This window comes from Hyperolius riggenbachi, chromosome 3, assembly GCF_040937935.1.
Source record: "Hyperolius riggenbachi isolate aHypRig1 chromosome 3, aHypRig1.pri, whole genome shotgun sequence".
NCBI lineage: Eukaryota > Metazoa > Chordata > Amphibia > Anura > Hyperoliidae > Hyperolius > Hyperolius riggenbachi.
In genome coordinates, this window is record NC_090648.1 from 291681362 (window position 1) to 291702097 (window position 20736).

Genomic DNA, 20736 nt, shown 5'->3' on the forward strand with positions numbered 1-20736 from the left:
ATACCCAGAGACATGGCCAAGGTAAAAAAAGGCTGAAAGACGACCACCACTAACCAAGACACACAAGCTGAAACGTCAAGACTGGGACAAGAAATATCTCAAGACTGATTTTTCTAAGGTTTTATGGACTGATGAAATGAGATTGAGTCTTGATGGGCCAGATGGATGGGCCCGTGGCTGGATTGGTAAAGGGCAGAGAGCTCCAGTCCGACTCAGACGCCAGCAAGGTGGAGGTGGAGTACTGGTTTGGGCTGGTATCATCAAATATGAGCTTGTGGGGCCTTTTCGGGTTGAGGATGGAGTCAAGCTCAACTCCCAGTCCTACTGCCAGTTTCTGGAAGACACCTTCTTCAAGCAGTGGTACGGGAAGAAGTCTGCATCCTTCAAGAAAAACATGATTTTCATGCAGGACAATGCTTCATCACACGCGTCCAAGTACTCCACAGCGTGGCTGGCAAGAAAGGGTATAAAAGAAGAAAAACTAATGACATGGCCTCCTTGTTTACCAGATCAGAACCCCATAGAGAACCTGTGGTCCATCATAAAATGTGAGATTTACAAGGAGGGAAAACAGTACACCTCTCTGAACAGTGTCTGGGAGGCTGTGGTTGCTGCTGCACGCAATGATGGTTAACAGATCAAAACACTGACAGAATCCATGGATGGCAGGCTTTTGAGTGTCCTTGCAAAGAAAGGTGGCTATATTGGTCACTGATTTGTTTTTTTGTTTTTGAATGTCAGAAATGTATATTTGTGAATGTTGAGATGTTATATTGGTTTCACTGGTAAAAATAAACAATTGAAATGGGTATATGTTTGTTTTTTGTTAAGTTGCCTAATCATTATGCACAGTAATAGTCACCTGCACACACAGATATCCCCCTGAAATAGCTAAAACTAAAAACAAACTAAAAACTACTTTCAAAAATATTCAGCTTTGATATTAATGAGTTTTTGGGTTCATTGAGAACATGGTTGTTGTTCAATAATAAAATTATTCCTCAAAAATAGAACTTGCCTAATAATTCTGCACTCCCTGTATTTCCACAGCCAGCAATGTATCACTAATTTTAGCAATGCTCGAAATTATTCCATAGCATAAGATTATAGCATAAATCCAGACTCTTAAGATTTGAAATTAACTGTACTGTGATGTCAAGATGGTCAAGTGTATTTTGTTGGTTTATAACATTCTAATAATACCGTAATTTTTGTTCCATAGGATGCATCTGACCATAAGACTCACCTTGGTTTAGAGGAGGAAAACCACAAAAATTGTATACGTATGTGTCTGCTTTTTTAAAGCCGAAATGTATGCATTAGAGTAGGGATTTTTAAATATACACATATTTATAGAAGTATCTTAAAGGATACCAGAGCTCAAATGAAGATGAGAAATGGGGGGAGCAGGCATGTATGGGGATTGTCACGCCTCAGCAAGTGGCTGCCCATGGCAACCCACCAGCTCAGGACTTTGACTACAGAAATGTTTTTCCTTCCAGGACCTGTAGAAGTTCCTGTGCCATCTAGTGGCTGGAATCTACTATGCATCCCTGTTTGCATGTGAGCAGGTGAGCTCACTTCCTGCATTATGTTTTATAAGCACTTCCTGGTCTCAGCGTCAGGTTTCCTGAGTCCCTATTCCCTGTGTCCCTATGTCCTAAGAGACTTTTCTTTATGAACTGATATCCTGGCTTTGATCCTTGGCAATCCTTTGACTACCCGTTTGACTTACGTTCCTGTACCTCACCTGTCTTGGACTGATTTCCTGTTAACAGACTGTAACGATTGTGGGATTCTCTCCGTGATCAGCGCACAAGACATACGCTAACACTGCGGAAATCCTTCACAAGCGTGTAATTTGCGGGAACCCAGCAAAAGGTGCAATGCACCTGCAGAGGGAAATTCCTGTCGGCAGGTGGAGCTGTGGAGTGCAAAGGAACAGCTCCTTTGCCCTACCACACATGCCAGACAGGAATTGTACGAAGGGAAGAAACGCAGTCGCAAGAGAGGCAATTGAGAATGAGCACAGAGACAGATTGTATGTGCGTGCACCAAACTAGTCGCCAACCCGCGATGGTGCACACACCACAGCAGATATGAAGTAGGAACGCGATCACGAGAGGTGCGATCGCCAGACGTGACACAAGGCTACAGCAAGGCAGAGCACGAGAGTAGCAAAGGCACAGCAAATCATACAATAAGAAGACAAGGAAAATAACAAACGCTAACTGAACGTGAACACCGCACTCATTCGCAACAGTGCACGCGTTCGTGCGCGGTCTCCACGTGATAAGCACAATAGAGACAAGCACGCCTAACTAACCACCGACAGACAAACATGAAACAGAGGACGCGAGCGCTTGCTTAACGGTTACCTCACCGAGCCTCCAGCAAGCGTTCGTAGCGGACAAGACAGACACACGAAAACAGGAGCAAGCGAGAGATAGGATCCACAGCACTAGCGAAAGAGGCTAGTGCGATCCAGGGAGACAGAACAGAAGGATCCACAGCACTAGTGCGAAGCGAGTGCGATCCAGGAAGACAGAACAGAAGGATCCACAGCACTAGCGCAAGGCGAGTGCGATCCAGGAAGACAGAACAGAAGGATCCACAGCACTAGCGCAAGGCGAGTGCGATCCAAGTACAGCAAGAGAGTAGCAGACCAGAAGGATCCACAGCACTAGCGCAAGGCGAGTGCGATCCAGGAAGACAGATCAGATGAGATAGCTGGTAGCAACCGCTGCTCCAGCTATACTCCAAGAACAAAGATCCGAACGATTTCCTGTCGACCACCGCTGGGACAGGACAATCGCAACAGACAAACAAAACAGATATACAATCCTAACTGCACTAGGGAATTTGCCTAGTGCAATCCCAGGAATTACTCTAAGCTGATCTTCAAACAAAGAGCAAGGCTGACACTCCTCCAGGAGTGTTTCACAGGAAGAACCCTTGTGACCAGCCAAGGTCTGTGATATCACATGGTATATATAGAGCAAGCCCACAAAGGATGTGGCTAGGCAATCTGCATGACAAACGCATGCAAATTCCTCAGCAGAAGCAAGCTGCAAAACTGACAAAAGGTCTCTCTTCCAGAGACCTGCAGAATGTAGACCTGAACAATGGTCAAAAAGCTGCCTGCCTGCACAGGCAGCAGAGCAGATCATTACACAGACTTCCCGGATTATCCCTGACTACGTCTAATGTCTGTTGTGCCAGTACCTCACATTGGATTATCCAGTCCCACTCAGCAGTCGATTTTGGGCGCACCCACCTGGACTCCAGGGCTGCGTCCATCCAGCCACACAGAGGATTCACGCATCCCAGGTATGTGACAGTGAGCTTTCCTGATGCTCACCGCTCCCCCTGTTCTTCTTTCTGCCCCCTCCGGTACCTGTAATTGCCCTCCAGGCCCATCTTCCAGTCGGCTTGGTCGCGCATTAGTGTGCCTGCACTGGCCGGGCTGCACATGTACTACAGCATGCAACCGCGGGCAGGAGTGCTCTGTGCAGAGGCCAATTACAGATACCGGAGGGAGCAGAGAGGAAAACGCAGGGAGTGGTGACCATCAGGACAGCTCACCATACACATGCCTATCCCCCCCCCCCCCTTTCTCATCTTAATTTGGGCTTTGGTATCCTTTAAGCTTTGAACATATGCTGGATAGTCCCCAGCCAAAAAGGGGCGCCGTGAAAAAAATGGCTGTGTCTATGCACTGGAAAGTGGGTGTGGTAATGGGCAGGGCCAAATTTACATGAACGTAACAGCGGTGTAATTGACAGACTGTGGACATCAACAGCAAAATTTGAATGAAGCCCCCTCTCCTAATAAAAAATAATGCCCTACTTAATATACATATAGCAGAGATTATATTGTGAGCTCCTCTGAGGATAACCCGTGACATGATTGTGCACTCTGTAAAGTGTTGCAAAAGATGTCAGTGCTATATAAATACATTATAAAAATATGGAAGGACACCACACTATGACTAAGGTAGAGAATCGATTGTGAGCTTCTCTGAGGACGGTCAGTGACCTGACTATGTACTCTGTAAAGTGCTGCAGAAGATGCCAGTGCTATATAAATAAATAAATAAATAAATAATATAGAAGGAAATTATACACAGTGGGCCATTTATATGGATACACCTTGATAAAATGGGAATGGTTGGTGATATTAACTTCCTGTTTGTGGCACATTAGTATATGTGAGGGGGGGGGAGGGGAACTTTTCAAGATGGGTGGTGACCATGGTGGCCATTTTGAAGTTGGCCATTTTGAATCCAACTTTTGTTTTTTCATTAGGAAGAGGGTCATGTGACATCAAACTTATTGGGAATTTCACAAGAAAAACAATGGTGTGCTTGGTTTTAACCTGCTGGGTGTTCTGATTCCCGCGGCCACACGGCTGCGGGAGGTTTTTTTCACCCAATACATGATTCCCTCCTCCCTGCTACCTCCCTCCCACCCTTCCGATCGCCGCCGGTGATCATGCCCATCAGGAAATCCCGTTCTGAATAAGATTTCCTTTAGGGCTTCCCCGTCGCCATGGCGACGAATGGAGTGACTTCATCGACGTCGTGACGTCACAGGGAATCCCGATCCACCCCATAGCGCAGCCTGTTGTTGATTGACCAGGCTGCACAAGGGGTCTGCGGGGGGGCCTGTTTCGGGGCGGGTAGCGGCGGATCAGCGGTGATCGAAACAAACATGCAGCTAGCAAAGTGCTAGCTGTGTGGTTGAAAAAAAAAATTGTGCAAATTGGCCCACCAGGGCCGGAGCGGTGCACAGCGGCGTTACTGGACGAGCTCAGCTCGTCCAGAAAGCTAAGGAGGTTAACATAAATTTATTCTTTCATGAGTTATTTACAAGTTTCTGATCACTTATAAAATGTGTTCATTGTGCTGCCCATTGTGTTGGATTGTCGATGCAACCCTCTTTTCCCACTCTTCACACACTGATAGCAACACCGCAGGAGAAATGCTAGCACAGGCTTCCAGTAAACGTAGTTTCAGGTGCTGCACATTGTATCTTCACAGCATAGACAATTGCCTTCAGATGACCCCAAAGATATAAAAGTCTAAGGAGTTCAGATCGGGAGACCTTTGGGGCCATTCAATTGGCCCATGATGACCAATCCACTTTCCAGGAAACTGTTCATCTAGGAATGCTCGGACCTAACACACATAATGTTGTGGTGCCCCATCTTGCTGGAAAAACTCAGGGAACGTGCCAGCATCAGTGCATAAAGAGGGAAACACATCATCATGTAGCAATTTTGCATATCCAGTGGCCTTGAGGTTTCCATTGATGAAGAATGCCCCCACTATCTTTGTACCCCATATACCACACCATACCATCAATTTTTTTGTTCCAACAGTCTTGGAGGGATCTATCCAATGTGGGTTAGTGTCAGACCAATAGCAGGGGTTTTGTTTGTTAACTTCACCATTCACATAAAAGTTTGCCTCATCACTGAATAAACTCTTCTGCGTAAACTGAGGGTCCTGTTCCAATTTTTGTTTTGCCCATTCTGCAAATTCAGTGCGCTGATCTGGGTCATCCTCGTTGAGATGCTGCAGTAGCTGGAGTTTGTAAGGGTGCCATTTGTGAGTAGCTAATGTCCGCCGAAGGGATGTTCGACTAATGCCACTCCCCAGTGACATGCGGCGATTGCTACACTGTGGGCTCTTGCTGAATGAAGCTAGGAAAGCCACTGATGTTTCTTCATTAGTGACAGATTTCATGCGTCCACATTTTGGCAAATCCAACACTGAGCCAGTTTCATGAAACTTAGCAAGCAGTTTGCTAAATGTAGCATGGGAGATGGGTGGTCTCGTAGCATGTTTTGCATTTAAATCTGCTGCAATGACCTGGTTACTGTGTTCACCAGGCATGAACACAATTTCTATCCACTCCTCATGTGGTAATCTCAGCGACATGTCAATGGCTGTAAACAAAGAGAAACTTGTAAATTACTCATGAAAGAATAAAGTTACGTTAAAACCAAGCACACCATTGTTTTTCTTGTGAAATTCCCAATAAGTTTGATGTGTCACATGACCCTCTTCCTATTGAAAATGGCCACCATGGTCACCACCCATCTTGAAAAGTTTCCCCCCTCACATATACTAATGTGCCACAAACAGGAAGTGACTATCACCAACCATTCCCATTTTATTCAGGTGTATCCATATAAATGGCCCACCCTGTACTATGACTATGGTGGGATTAGATTATAAGCTTCTCAGAGAACAGTTAGTGACATGGCTATGTACTGTATAAGTACTTTCAAAATTATACTCAGAATAATTTTGAAAGTACTTTTTCCCCTACCATTTAGTATTCTGAAAAATTAGTTAAAACAGAATATGAAAAATTATCTTCTAGGAGAAAACTTTTGGTATAAAGTATATTGCATATGGCCCTATGTGTTTAACTGAGTGGTGGGATCCCTAGACTGATGGGTTCCATTGGTCTGAGAGTCCTTCATAACAAGAGACAGCTGTGTAGGGCCTTTAACTAAAAAAATCATGAGTCCCACCCCCCCCCCACGGCAAAACGTTAATGTTCACTTCCCTTCCCTACCCCTGGTGACCCTCACAGCGTGGGGGCCCATAATGCAAGTATGGACATCATAACCTTCACACCCATGACAAGTGTAGCCACAAAAACATCTGATCTACAGGATGGACCCCTTTATCGGAGGGAGTGCAGTAGAAGTTGGGGCCCACTTACAGCTTTGCCTCCCCCCTGCGGTTGCAGTGGCTTCTCTCCTGTAGTTATGCCCCTGGAGACAGGATGGGGGGGGGGGGCGTTGAAGTACACCAGCCGTGTTTCTTTTCTTTGTGTGTGTCTTTGTTTTCTGTTTTGTCCTCCTGGCTGCGAGCAGAGGTGGTAGTTATAAACCTGACACTTTAATGTCCATGAAAATAAATTTACAAAAAAAAAAAAAAAAAGAAAGAAAAATATTCCAATTAAGAAACATTAGAAAATAAAATGACTACTGGTATTTTCATGTTCCTATACAGTTGATTAATCCTTCGTAAGGATCGGATATAGGCAGTAGGCACCAATAGATTTGGGGAGGCTAAATGCTTGAAGTAAATGTCATCTGAGTACTCTAATTTGGTCACAACAATCCAGCAATAATATGCTGACTTCAGCCCTCTTTTTTATTCACATCATTTATTTTTACCAACATCAGATAAGAAATTCCATGGATGAACCAGAAAACCCACCACTGGCCTCACTCCCTCACTAATTCCCTTCATTTTAAAAAGAACCCGAGGTGGGATTTACTTATGCTAGTGGGGCACAGAGGCTGGTTGTGCACACTAACACCAGCCTCTGTTGCCCCATGGTGTGCCTCCAAGACCCCCCTGCGCACCGCTATACCCCCCGCAGTGCTGGCGACACGCAGCGTGTCGCCAGCACAATGTTTACCTCTCGCCTGTCTGTTAGCGCCGCTCCCCCGCCTTCTCTGTATTGGCGCTACCCACCCGCATCACTTCCCTCCAATCAGCGGGAGGGAAGGGACGCGGGCGGGTAGCGCCGATACGGAGGAGGCGGGGGAGCGGCGCTAACAGACAGGCGAGAGGTAAACATTGTGCTGGCAACACGCTGCGTGTCGCCAGCACTGCGGGGGGTATAGCGGCGCACAGGGGGGTCTTGGAGGCACACCATGGGGCAATAGAGGCTGGTGTTAGTGTGCACAACCAGCCTCTGTGCCCCACTAGCATAAGTAAATCCCACCTCGGGTTCTCTTTAAGAGGAACTCCAGTGAAAATAATGTAATAAAAAAAGTGCTTCATTTTTACAATAATTATGTATAAATGATTTAGTCAGTGCTTGCTCATTGTAAAATCTTTCCTCTCCCCGATTTACATTCTGACATTTATTACATGGTGACATTTTTACTGTGGGCAGGTTATGTAGCTGCTCCTAGCTGGTTTGGCTGTTAGAGACAGCTGTAAACAGCTAATTCCTGTCTGTGAACCTTGTTACATTGTAACAAACTGCCAAAAGTACCGCAGTCCCAGAGCTTCTTGTGGGAGGGGTTTCAGCACAAAATCAGTCATACAGCGCCCCCTGATGGTCTGTTTGTGAAAAGCAATATATTTCTCATGTAAAAGGGGGTATCCGCTACTGATTGGGATAAAGTTCAATTCTTGGTTGGAGTTTCTCTTTAAAGCAGGCCTAAACTTGGAGTTTACATTAACTAATTCTAGTGATTTTTCAAATGACTATTATGTTGCCTATTGAGGCAAACGTCTTAGATCCTCACTCTATTCCTTTCCCTACAGGAGATTTCTTTGTTCCCTCTTACTTTTGGACACTCCCATTGTTTGATCCTCCCCCATAAAATAAGAAATAGAAAATGCATCAGAGACTTTGCAATCTCTTTATAATGTCTATGACAACTGTACAAACCTGGCAACTCAAGGGCAGTTTGCTCAACACGGACGTCCCTCAGAGATTCTTAAGATGTTTAACTCTTCTGCATCTGCTGCAAAGTGGAACATCATACGCAGTGAAGTACATTAGAATCACAGCAGTGTGCCTGCAAGTCATAATTACTTTCCTTTGACCTGGTTAACAAGTCACCTGTTAATTTCTTATTTGCTATCCATGAAAATGTTCATCCTCTCCATTTTTTTAAAGCCAGCATTTGCGGAAAAAGAGAAATATTGAGAGTTTATTAATAAGGTGAACCACTTTTAAATAGATTTCTCAAAACCATTTAAACTTCAAAATATTTGATTAATAAAAGGTAATTATGGAAATACAATATTAGACAGCATGCCCTTTGAGTCACCTTCCAGTTTATAATTCTTTCTACAATATCCAAAGCACATCCTTACCTCCAGGAGTGGATCTTCATATGGCTGTTCTACCTATGATACTTCTTAAATATTGACAGGAATTCATCAAAGCCCAACTAAAAGGCAGAGTGCACTGAATACTTCAATGTCGTTCTGCATGTCTATCTGGCCTGAGCTGCTATTCTCCATAGTGTAGTTTACCTGCAGTCTCCTACCTGCCCAGGGACCTGTCTGTCATTTCAGAGCATAAATGTCCATGGTACCATTAAATTACATTTTTGCACTGAGATGATGTAATTCGGTCCTGTTACAGACGACCTGCTATATAAACTGAAGAACCCCAGAACCATGATAATCATTAGACGTTTTAGGCCACATCCTGGTTCCTGCTATAGTTACTTTCCAGTTACTGAGAGATTGAGGTAGTTGTATCATACAGAGGCAAAGTAACAAACACATCCTTTCAGGGCACCCTAAAGTCTAGCTTGTCCTGATGGAGTGGATTATATAGAAGCCTTCACTGAAAATATATAAAATATTTCTTTATGATTAAAGTTAAAACTAAGCTTTACTGGATGCCTAATTCAAATAAATGTAACAGTATTGTCATTTTAAAGCAATAGAAATTCTTACCACAGTATGTTTTCAATGCTACTTCTTTCCATTAGCCGATTTCTATTGCATGTTAATGTTTTTCTTGTATGGGAGGTACCATCTTGCTGGTGATGTCAGCACTATGCACAAAAATATAGAATTTACAGCATTTTAGCCTGCCATCCAGTTACCATAGCCTGGTATTTAAAATAATTTATATTCTGAACAAAAGTATATTGTTATCCATCTTTTATTAGTAAAAAAGCAAGGGCCGGTTCACACAGAAGGTTTCACGGCAATGAACAATGGCTGCGACGCTCATTGTTTAAGCGCTGTCCATAAAAGTGAATGGACCGCCGATCTTTTACCACTGTCGATGCAAAGCCGTGCTCAATTGCACAGTTACCCGTCATCTAATTCCACGGATGCTACATGCCGTGTCCATGGTCGGCTAACCACTGCACTTCCATGCCCCTGTTAACTCTCCCTTAAAGAGACACTTAAGCCAGAAAAAAAAATGAGTTATACTCACTTGGGTCTTCTACCAGCCCCCTGCAGCAGTCCTGTGCCCTCGCAGTCACTCACTAATCCTCTGGTCCCCCGCTGACAGCTAGTTTCGTTTTTGCTGACAGGCCCGTCAGGACTGGCCACGCGTAGCTTTTTCTGTAATTAGCGATATTGCGGGCCACAACGCGTACAAAAATACGCGTTGCCGCATTACGCATGCATAGATATGCGGCAACGCGTATTTTTGTACGCGTTGCGACCCGCAACAGCGCTAATTACAGTCGGGAATGCGGAAAAAGCTACGCGTGGCCAGTCCTGACGGGCCTGTCAGCAAAAACGAAACTAGCTGGCAGCGGGGGACTAGAGGATTAGTGAGTGACTGCGAGGGCACAGGACTGCTGCTGCTGGTAGAAGCCCCAGGTGAGTAAAACTCATTTTTTTTTCTGGCTTAAGGTTCACTTTAAGGGGGCCATACACTCAGCCGATTTCTGGCCGATCGATCGATCAAAATTGATCGATCAATTGCAAATTGATTGACCAATCGACCGATTCATGGCTGATTTTGAACGATTTCAATCGATCTGGCAGGCTGGAAAATCTAGGTCGATCTGTTGAGATTGCTTATCATTTTGCATTGGCCCTAATGGAAATCTGATGGCAAAAAAATGCCATCAGATGGATTTTCAATAGATTTCAAACTGAAATCTTGGAAATCTGTTCCTAGTAAAAAAAAAATCCTAAACACATCAGATAGATCAGAAATCTATCTGAAGATCTATCTGCTGCTAATCTAAGGAGTGTATGGCCACCTTTAGACTAATTTTGCCCATCTGTCCTGGACAAGGAAAGATAAATGATCTAATCACTTCTGTACACAACCATAACTAATCTTTCTCTGGACCTCTCTATTAAGGCCCGTACAGCGTACACACACCTGACTTAAGGTGGCCATACACTTATAGATTTGCAGCAGATTGGACCATCGGATAGATTTCTGTCAGATACCTGTCAAGTCGAATCTGACAGGAATCTATCTGATGTGTGCCACACACTAGGAACAGATTTCCAATAGATTTCAGAATGAAATCTATTGGAAATCGATCTAAATGCATTATTGGACCATTAGATACAATGCAACTCTATGGGCCATCGATCTGCCGCCAGCAACAGATCGACCTAGAACAGATCGACCTAGATTTTCCATCCTGTCAGATAGATCAAATCGATTGAAATCATCTGAAAATCGATCGATCTGGGAATTTGATAGAATCGATTTCTGATCGAGCGATTCTATAGAATCGATCGATTGATCCATGGCTGAAATCGACCAGTTTATGGGCCCCATTAAGGCACATGTACACATGCCTGACTAAGCAATTGAGTCATACGTGTGTACAATGGCCGCCAACCCTGACCCCCAAACCGTGAGCAATACGCCCTGCAGATAAACTCGCCCCTGCCTGCGGCGTGACGTCATGCGCATGCTGCTCCATTATCCCCCCCATAGCAACAGAACTTATTGTCAGGTCGTCATAGGAGATCGGGTTCCTATCCCTGATGGGAAACATAAAATCCTCATTGTTTTTGGAGTTCCTTCCTGGTTTATGAACTTGCCATTTCCATGTCCTAAATCAAACTAGAAGAATGTCTATGCCACTTAGCCTAAAAACTGTTTTGTATATTTCTGTCCACATATCCAAGCCAATCTTAACTAATTCAGTAAAGCTACAGTTTAGAATAATAGGCCCTATTTTCATGGGGTTATTATATCATGAAACTGAGAGATTAGTTAGCATTAGCTTATGCTGTAAACCTCATTCCAAATATTCAACTAGATTTATTATGCTTCAGTGATGTTCCAGAATTGACCTAAAAACTAGAATAGCCTCTGCTTTAGGCAAGAATCCCCTGAACAAAACACAAGTCTGTGGACTGACCAAGAGCAGACAAAATGTGATTTAATTCTTCATTATGGCTGTTCCTGTATTTTATTGAATTAGCCAAGCATTACTAAATACAGACAATAATGAATTTGGCTATGTTAGTCAAGGAAAATGTAAACGAGTGAAATTGCCTTAGAGGTTTGAAGCATGGCAGTGATACAGTCAGATGTTTTGCATTTAAATGTTAAAATTATAGGCATTTATGTATTGGTCTACGTGATAAATCAAATCATTGCAAATTTGCTAAAGTTAAGTAGCTTCTTCTGCATGATAGAGGACCTTTCCATCTATCTAATACTGGGGGCTCCTCTTGCTACCTCTACTGGGGGTCATATCTGGCTGACTGGCTACCTATAGTAAAAACCCTTTACTCATTCACATGGTAAGATGGTGCCTTAATTGGCAGCCACAGGAGTCTGGCCTTTTCTTGTTTTTCTTCCCTTTTCCCTATTAATTCACTTTGTTCACCCCCCCCCCCCCCCCCCGAATGTGTGCAGTGTGGTCCGGTGTAGCCTGGGACGCTGGTGTGAGTTGTGGGGCACTCAGGACCTGGAGTTTTTTCCACCTTGCTGCTACCTGGGTCCGTTTTCTGTGCAGGTACAGGCAGGGCCGGATTTCTGGGAAGGTCACAGAGGCCAGGGCCTAGGGCGATAAAAATCAGCAGGGCGCAGGACTTGGAGAGATAAGAGGTCACATGTCAAAGTAAATCACCTCTCCTGCTTTGCTTTGGTCTGCCTGAATTCCAGAGATACCTGCATCTCTCTCACTTGTGCAAAGTGTGTGTTATGCCAGTCAGCATCTGCTGTCACCTGTATGATGAGAGGGGACAAACAATCTGCTGTGAGAAGAAAAATATATGGGCTCAAGTAGCAGAACTCTTGAGTTCCGATTAGTTTTTTTCATGCAGTACGCATTCACGGGCAGGAATTAGCAGTTCTCCCCTCTCCTTGACTGATGGTTTATTACTAGTAGGTCAGTGCTGTTAAAGACCTCAGATCTGTTAATTTTATGGCTTTTTTTTTCTCCTAGAGAATGACAACAACATTCTTTGTGTGAGTTTAACTCTTTCCTGGCTTTTTTTTGCCAGCAAAGTACTGTGTTAGCCATCAATGAAAGTAGGATGTTTTGAAACAGAATGACAACTGTGTTACATTTATTTATATTTACAAAACAATCAATGCATCTCCTGCTGACTGTATATATAAAGCTGTGTGCCTAACATCTTGTATACAATAGCAAACTCTGAAGATGGCTCATTAACCAAAGGCTCACTGTTTTTCTTTTGGTTAGCCAATAAAAAGTGTTATTCTGATACAAAACTTCCTGCTGACTGATTTTAAGATCTATCTTAAGTGCTAAATTGTCACTGTGTAAAGTACACCTGAGCTTATGCTGGGTACACACAATGCAATTTTCTGACAGATTTACTGTCAGATCGACTATTTCCAACATGTCCGATCTGCTTTCCAATCAATTTTCTGAATTATTTTTCATAGAAGTGAACAGCAAATTGATCAAAAAATTGAAATCAGATCAAACATGATGGAAATAATCGACCTGACAGTAAATCTGTCAGAAAATTGCATCATGTGTACATAGCATTACACTACATCTATGCCAGTGTGTGTAGTGTCGGATCCTTCTACTTACCTGTCTTCTGTTTTGGATGGGCTTCTCTGCATTGTGCTGCACTGTCCCCTATTTGTGGCTCTGACAGCAGCAAGGAGCACAGAAGACAAAGAAGCAGCGCTGTCCACTGGGGCTCCTTGTGATTTTGCACTCCTGTATGCATGTGCACAGGAGCCGAGGGAGTGTTATGGGTATGCGTACTTGACAAGTGCTACTCATACATGAGCATCATTTCTGAAGTATGTAAGCCCAGAACACTATCGCCTGCTGTGCATGCAGACAGGAGAGCAAAATTACATGGAGTGGATAGAGCATGCACTGCCTCTTTGTTGAACAGGGCAAAGCAGCAAAACAGAGGAGGGCCCATTCAAACTAGTCTGAATTGGACAGAATGGGGAGGGGGGGGGGGTTGGTGACAGCCGGCCTAGGGCGCTGGAAAGTACAAATCCGGCCCTGGGTACAGGCTAAATGGAGTCCACTGCTGCTATCCAGGAGGTCAGGGCTCTATTGAGGTTGGAAGACACTGCACTGATCAGGAAACCTTTGGCCCCGCTGGATGCTGGCTCCATCCATCCATTGGCTGCTGCTACTGCACCGCAGCAGGGACACCTTTGGTTCAGCCCCTACATGATGCAAAAATCCGAATGTAAGGGCTGCCGCGGCTGTATGCTGCTGTGACATCCAGATTATCTTGACCAGCCCTGTCAAATTCTGCCCAGTAGTCGAGACCCACCACAGAAATGAACACTACTGCACCTTTTGAACTGGAACACCTTGGCCAGCACTGCCAGCTGTAAGAAATCGGGATCCTGAGCATTGTTAGCCATCACCGCAGGTTTCTTTTATGAAGAACTGTGTCATCACTGCTGAACCTTCGATAACAGATGATTGCCAAGTGCAGCTGGTGGAAACATAGTATGGCAGCCACAGCTCTTAGCTTTTGGACATTATCACCCCCCCTTCAAGAACTTTTATGAGCCAAAACCAATTCCAGGTACAAACCTTTGTACTTCGCGAAATAAATGATTCTGAATCGTTTGGTGGTTTGGTGCCCTGTGTCCTACCTCAATCTCTCTTTTTCCTTTTCCTTTCTTTTTCACACTTTCCCCCACTCCTTCACCCCCCTTTTCTTCACTTCACCCTTTATTTCCCCCCTTTTATGCGCTTTTTCTAAGCGCATTTTTGGATTGTTTACCTTCAGGCTAAATAACTACGATAAGAGGCTAATTAGCCCGTTGTTTAGGTAATTCACCTAGCAACACGAGTCGCTTATTTGGGCCATCCCCCATCCTTACCCATTGGCTAGCAGTCTCGCACTGCAGCCTTCAGGGTAGTGTAGGAGTCCTGCAAGTATTTCAGCGCACGGATGGTGGCCCTACCCCCCCCCCCTTTTTTGCCCATTGGCTGGTGGCTTGGTGCCATAGCCATTAGGCGCAGTATGGGGAGGCGCAGCTGTTGCCATAGCAGGGCGTTTCTTTTTGGCCCGACAGCGCTCTCATAGCATGATGACATTTACGTCACTACGGCATGATGCAGCCAGAAGGTGCTTTCCCATTGGTTGGGCCCTGTGACATGTGGGACGGGTAGGCGGGATCCTATACGGAAGTAGGCAATTTCAATAGCCTCTTCCGATCCACACTTTGTGCACGCAGGCCTCAGAAGAAAAAAGGCTCACCCCATTGTGAAACGGTCGTAAGGCCGTGCACCCTCTGGCGCCCACAGCAATCTCCCTCACCCCAGCAGGAGCACTTGCAACGTTTTATTAAAGCTACAGTGCTAGATAACCTTCTCTATTCAGTTTGACATCCAGATTATCTTAACCAGCCCTGCCGAATGCTGCCCAGGAGTCGAGACCCACCACAGAAATGAACACTACTGCACCTTTTGAACTGGAACACCTTGGCCAGCACTGTCAGCTTTAAGAAATCGGGATCCTGAGCATTGTTAGCCATCACCGCAGCTTTCTTTTATGAAGAACTGTGTCATCACTGCTGAACCTTCGCCTCCCTCTGCCAACACCCCCACCCCCCGACCCCGATGTATCCTTAGGGATAACAGATGATTGCCAAGTGCAACTGGTGGCAACATAGTATGGCAGCCACAGCTCTTAGCTTTTGGACATTATCACCCCCCCATCAAGAACTTTTATGAGCCAAAACCAATTCCAGGTACAAACCTTTGTACTTCGTGAAATAAATGATTCAGGGAGGGAATGGCTTACCTCTCAGCACGTTTAAGCGCTAACAAACAGCACTTAAAGGAACAGGAGATGACAGGACAAAAAGGCAGCCTCTTTCGCGCAGATCGTACCCTCATACCCATACAAAGCCACCTGGATTCTCCCTGCCAGGGAAGTGGGATGGGGAGCACATGAGGGCGGACTGAGCCTGTGCCGACTGGCAGAAGATAACGGAGCTTCTACTGGAGGATCCAGAAGGCATTGGATGGTTGTGAGGGAGGGATAGGTGTAGAGAGGGCTGGAGGAAGCCCCAGGTATGTATAAAACTTTTATGTCCTGTTGTCTCAGGTACACTTGTCCATTTCAAAGTCCCTTTTTTACTACCTGCAGAACCAGCTATGTAGTTTATGCTTGTAACGATTGGTGTCAGCTAACAGATTATATGATTATTGGTGATCTGCAGTATCACCAATAATGCAGACGCTATAGCTGATTATGTGGTGATCTGCAGAATCACCAATAATGCTAGTATAGCCAGACACAATACTACCAATGTGAGATAGTGATTGGTGCAACAGTAATGAGGAGGATAAGGTCTCCCGAGGAGCGGGTGACTTCAGACAATACTGCAGCCAAGGAGCAGGCGAGTCCGACTGCGTAGCTGTTAAAGAGCCCCTGAGGAGCAGGAGCTACAAGTATGCTGCAATGCTGATCACCTGAGGAGCAGGTGATTCAGACAGTACTGAAGCCAAGGGACACCTGAGGAGCAGGTGCCACTGGCAAGCTGAAAAGGTGATCACTTGAGGAGCAGGTGACTAAGACTGTATCACATTAACGCTTCACCTGAGGAGCAGGTGACGGCTACAGATCCCTCACCCGTGGCTAGGCCCACTGGCGAGAATAGAGAGGTCAGATAGGCAGAGTTGGCAACGAACGGACAAATGAGGTACAAAGACAGAAGACTGATTCAGAGTTGTTTTCCAGGCAGGGTCGGCAACGTGAATCAGATAGGCAGAGGTACAGAGTCAGCAAGCAGGAGAATAGTCAATGGAGGCAGAAGGTCATAAGAGATAATACAATGAATTAGTACTTTAAGCTATCAACAGAATCTGACTAATTGTGGATCCCCGGCTCCGGACGGTTCTAGCACACTTTGGGATCTGACTAAGGTCTGAGCGCTCACACGCAAGTATTTGCAACAGCAGACACCGGGCAACTGACAGTCTGGTACTATATATACTAAATTTCTCTGCAGCGCCGCCCCAGCCACTCAGCCAATCCTGACTCCAATACTGTTGGAGTCAGCTGACTGAGCAGATCAGCTGACTCCCCTTCTACTCGCATAAAGGTCCTGTCGCCTGGCGCGCGCGTGCGTAGCTCTCAACCTATGTGCAATGGAAGGACCAGGCAGATCAGTCGCATGAAACTACGCGGCAGAGACCGCCGACTGATACGCCGAGACAGCCGCTGTGCCGCCTGTCTCCGCGGCGGCATCTCCGCTAACCCTTACAATACCCCCCCCTTCCTGAGGAGTGGACCCCGGATACTTCCTTCCCGGCTTCTCAGGGTGTAACTCATGAAACTCTTTCTTTAAATCCTCCGCATGCATGCGACAATCCGGCACCCAAGTTCTTTTCTCCAGCCCATACCCCTTCCAGTGGACCAGGTATTGTACAGAATTCTGCACTAATCGACAATCCAAGATCTTCTCGATCTCATACTCAGGTTGGTCATCAACCATCACAGGGGGGGGGGGGGGGGAAGGAACCCACGTGCACTGCAGGCTTCAACAAAGAAACATGGAATGATCTCACACCTCTCATGCTGGCTGGGAGATCAATCGCATAAGTGACATCATTAATTTTCTTGGACACAGGGTATAGGCCTATAAATCTGGGTCCTAACTTAGGTGACGGTTGTTTTAACGCTAAATGCAGAGTAGATACCCAGACCATGTCCCCTGAGGAAAACTTCCACTCTACAGACCGCCTTTTATCCACCTGTTTCTTCTGAGTCTGGAAAGCCCTTCCCAAGTTCCTCTTAACTAACACCCAAATCTCCTTTAACGCCCTTTGCCAATCTTCCTGGGGCGGGAAAGGAGTAGATACCACAGGCAAAGGAGAAAACTTGGGAGATTTTCCCGTCACCACCTGAAAAGGGGAAAATCCAGAGGAGGCACTTTTCAGGTTATTATGCGCAAATTCTGCGAATGGCAAGAACTTTAGCCAATCTGACTGGGCATCGGCCACATAACACCTGAGGAATCGTTCAAGGGACTGATTAACTCTTTCGGTCTGACCATTGGTCTGTGGGTGGTAGCCTGATGAAAACGAATGGTCCATACCTAACTGATGGCAAAAAGCTCTCCAAAATTTCGACACAAACTGGACTCTCCTATCTGACACCACATTTTCCGGAATGCCATGCAGCCAGAAAACGTGCTGAATGAAGAGATCAGCTAACTCCTGGGCCGAGGGGAGTCCTTTCAGGGGAACAAAATGAGCCATCTTACTGAACCTATTGACTACCACCCAGATGACCGTTTTGCCTTCAGACCGGGGGAGTTCACCCACAAAGTCCATGGACACATGATTCCAGGGTTCGTCTGGCATGGGTAAGGGTTGTAGTGTACCCACTGGAGACTGGCGAGAGGGCTTACTTCTAGCGCACACTGAGCACTCTCTCACAAACTCTTTACAATCAAGTGCCAGTGAAGGCCACCATACACATCTGGCTAACAGATCCTGAGTTCGGGCAGCCCCTGGATGCCCAGCATTCTTATGGGAATGAAACAATTGTAAAAGTTGCAGGTGAAAGGGAAGTGGTACAAACATAACCCCATCAGGCTTCCCATCTGGACTATCTTGTTGGTACGGCCCCAGAGTAGCCGACCAGTCCTCCCAAGTTGCAGTAGCTGCCAACACCACCTTTTGAGGTATGATGGTCTCAAGGGTGGAAGGCTGAACTGTCTCAGGCTCAAAACATCTGGATAGCGCGTCTGCCTTGACGTTCTTGCTACCTGGTGTATACGTTATAATGAATCTGAACCTTGAAAAGAATAAGGACCAGCGGGTCTGTCGGGGGCTAAGTCTCTTAGCCCCTTCAATGTACTCCAAGTTTTTATGATCTGTAAAGACTGTGATGGTATGTTCTGCCCCTTCCAACCAATGACACCATTCTTCAAAGGCTAATTTTATGGCCAAGAGTTCCCGATTGCCGATATCGTAGTTCCTCTCGGCCGGAGAGAATCTACGAGAGAAAAAGGCACAAGGGTGTAATTTGCCTTGAAGGCCTGAGCGCTGAGACAGTACAGCTCCCACCCCAATCTCTGACGCATCGACCTCAACAATGAAGGGGAAGGTGACATCCACATGTCTCAGAATGGGAGCAGAGCAGAACATTTTTTTCAAAGTGGCAAAGGCGGTCTGTGCCTCTAGTGTCCAATGATAAGTGTCAGCCCCCTTTCTGGTAAGATTGGTAAGGGGTGCCACTACCGAGGAGAACCCCTTGATGAACTTTCTATAGTAATTGGCAAAGCCAAGAAATCCTTGGAGTGCCTTCAACCCTACAGGCTGAGGCCACTCCAAAACAGCAGAAACTTTCTCTGGATCCATGGAGAGATCAGAAGTGGAAATAATGTAACCTAAAAAAGGAACTTTAGTGACCTCGAAGAGGCACTTCTCTATCTTCGCGTACAGCGAATTCTGTCTTAATTTCCTTAAAACAAACTTGACGTGCTCACGATGCTCTGTCAGATTAGTAAAGAAAATCAGTATGTTTTCTAGATAAACTAGCACAAACTTTCCCAGAACCTCCCTGAAGACTTCATTAATTAATTCTTGGAAGACGGCAGGGGCATTACACAACCCGAAGGGCATAACCAGATACTCGTAATGTCTGTCAGGCGTGTTGAATGCCGTCTTCCATTCGTCACCGTCCCTAATGCGCACCAGGTTGTATGCCCCTCGCAGGTCCAACTTGGAGAATATACTGGCATTGGTCACTTGAGCAAACAAATCGTCAATCAGAGGTAACGGGTAGCGATTTTTTACTGTGATCTTATTCAGACCTCGATAGTCAATACAAGGTCTGAGGCCACCGTCCTTTTTCTGCACAAAAAAGAACCCAGCCCCGGCTGGTGACCGGGAAGGACGGATGAAGCCCTTAGCCAAGTTTTCCTTAATGTATTCCTGCATTGCCAGCTTCTCAGGCCCTGACAAATTATAAAGATAATTACAACAGAGAAAGAACATGTGTGCATCAACCAAGTGAACCTGACAAATCTGGCTTTGCAAATTTGGCCTATTGGCTAATCACGAGACATTGCTCATGCAAATAAGCATTTGCTTTCGCATGCCTAAATATGCAGGGTCAAAAACCAAAAACCGCAAAACAATCGCCCTGCGGGAATTAGTTCATGCTATATAGCACTATCCAGGGGAGCCACGAGGAGGCTTCCCTTTGCCCCCATACAACCGGGGGGCCGCGGGGGTCCCAGGCACTCTCACCGCCTGGAACCCACACAGCGGCACCCCGGAGGTGGAGGCTGGGGGGTGCAGGCGATCTCCCCAGCGTGGCCAGCGCCGGGAAGAGCCGCCCGCACACACCTCCCAAGATTAAAAACAGGCACTTACCTCAACATCCATTGCGTTCTGCTATATGCGCATAACCTGGGCGTGACACATAAGGGGCGGACAGGCGCAAATAGCCTGCTCCAGGGCTCTCACCTCCTAAAACAAGCCACTCACTACCTGCCCTCAGAAAAAAGAAATGCAATGCTAATTACAACAGAGAAAGAACATGTGTGCATCAACCAAGTGAACCTGACAAATCTGGCTTTGCAAATTTGGCCTATTGGCTAATCACGAGACATTGCTCATGCAAATAAGCATTTGCTTTCGCATGCCTAAATATGCAGGGTCAAAAACCAAAAACCGCAAAACAATCGCCCTGCGGGAATTAGTTCATGCTATATAGCACTATCCAGGGGCGCCACGAGGAGGCTTCCCTTTGCCCCTATACAACCGGGGGGCCGCGGGGGTCCCAGGCACTCTCAC

The 20736-nt window shown here is 45.8% G+C and overlaps 1 long non-coding RNA gene across 2 annotated transcripts in view; it reads right to left on the reverse strand.

Moving 5' to 3' along the window:
* The window catches only part of LOC137563697 (uncharacterized), a 139780-nt gene that overhangs the window by 40929 nt on the left and 78115 nt on the right, over window positions 1-20736 (reverse strand). The window contains exons 2-5 of one of the 2 annotated variants that reach the window (XR_011030409.1): window positions 9461-9561; window positions 8436-8511; window positions 6741-6884; window positions 238-451 (exon numbers count right to left, since the gene is read on the reverse strand). This is a non-coding gene — a long non-coding RNA (uncharacterized lncRNA). Of the gene's footprint in view, window positions 1-237; window positions 452-6740; window positions 6885-8435; window positions 8512-9460; window positions 9562-20736 lie in introns of those variants that run through there. The other variant, XR_011030408.1, reaches the window with a different exon arrangement.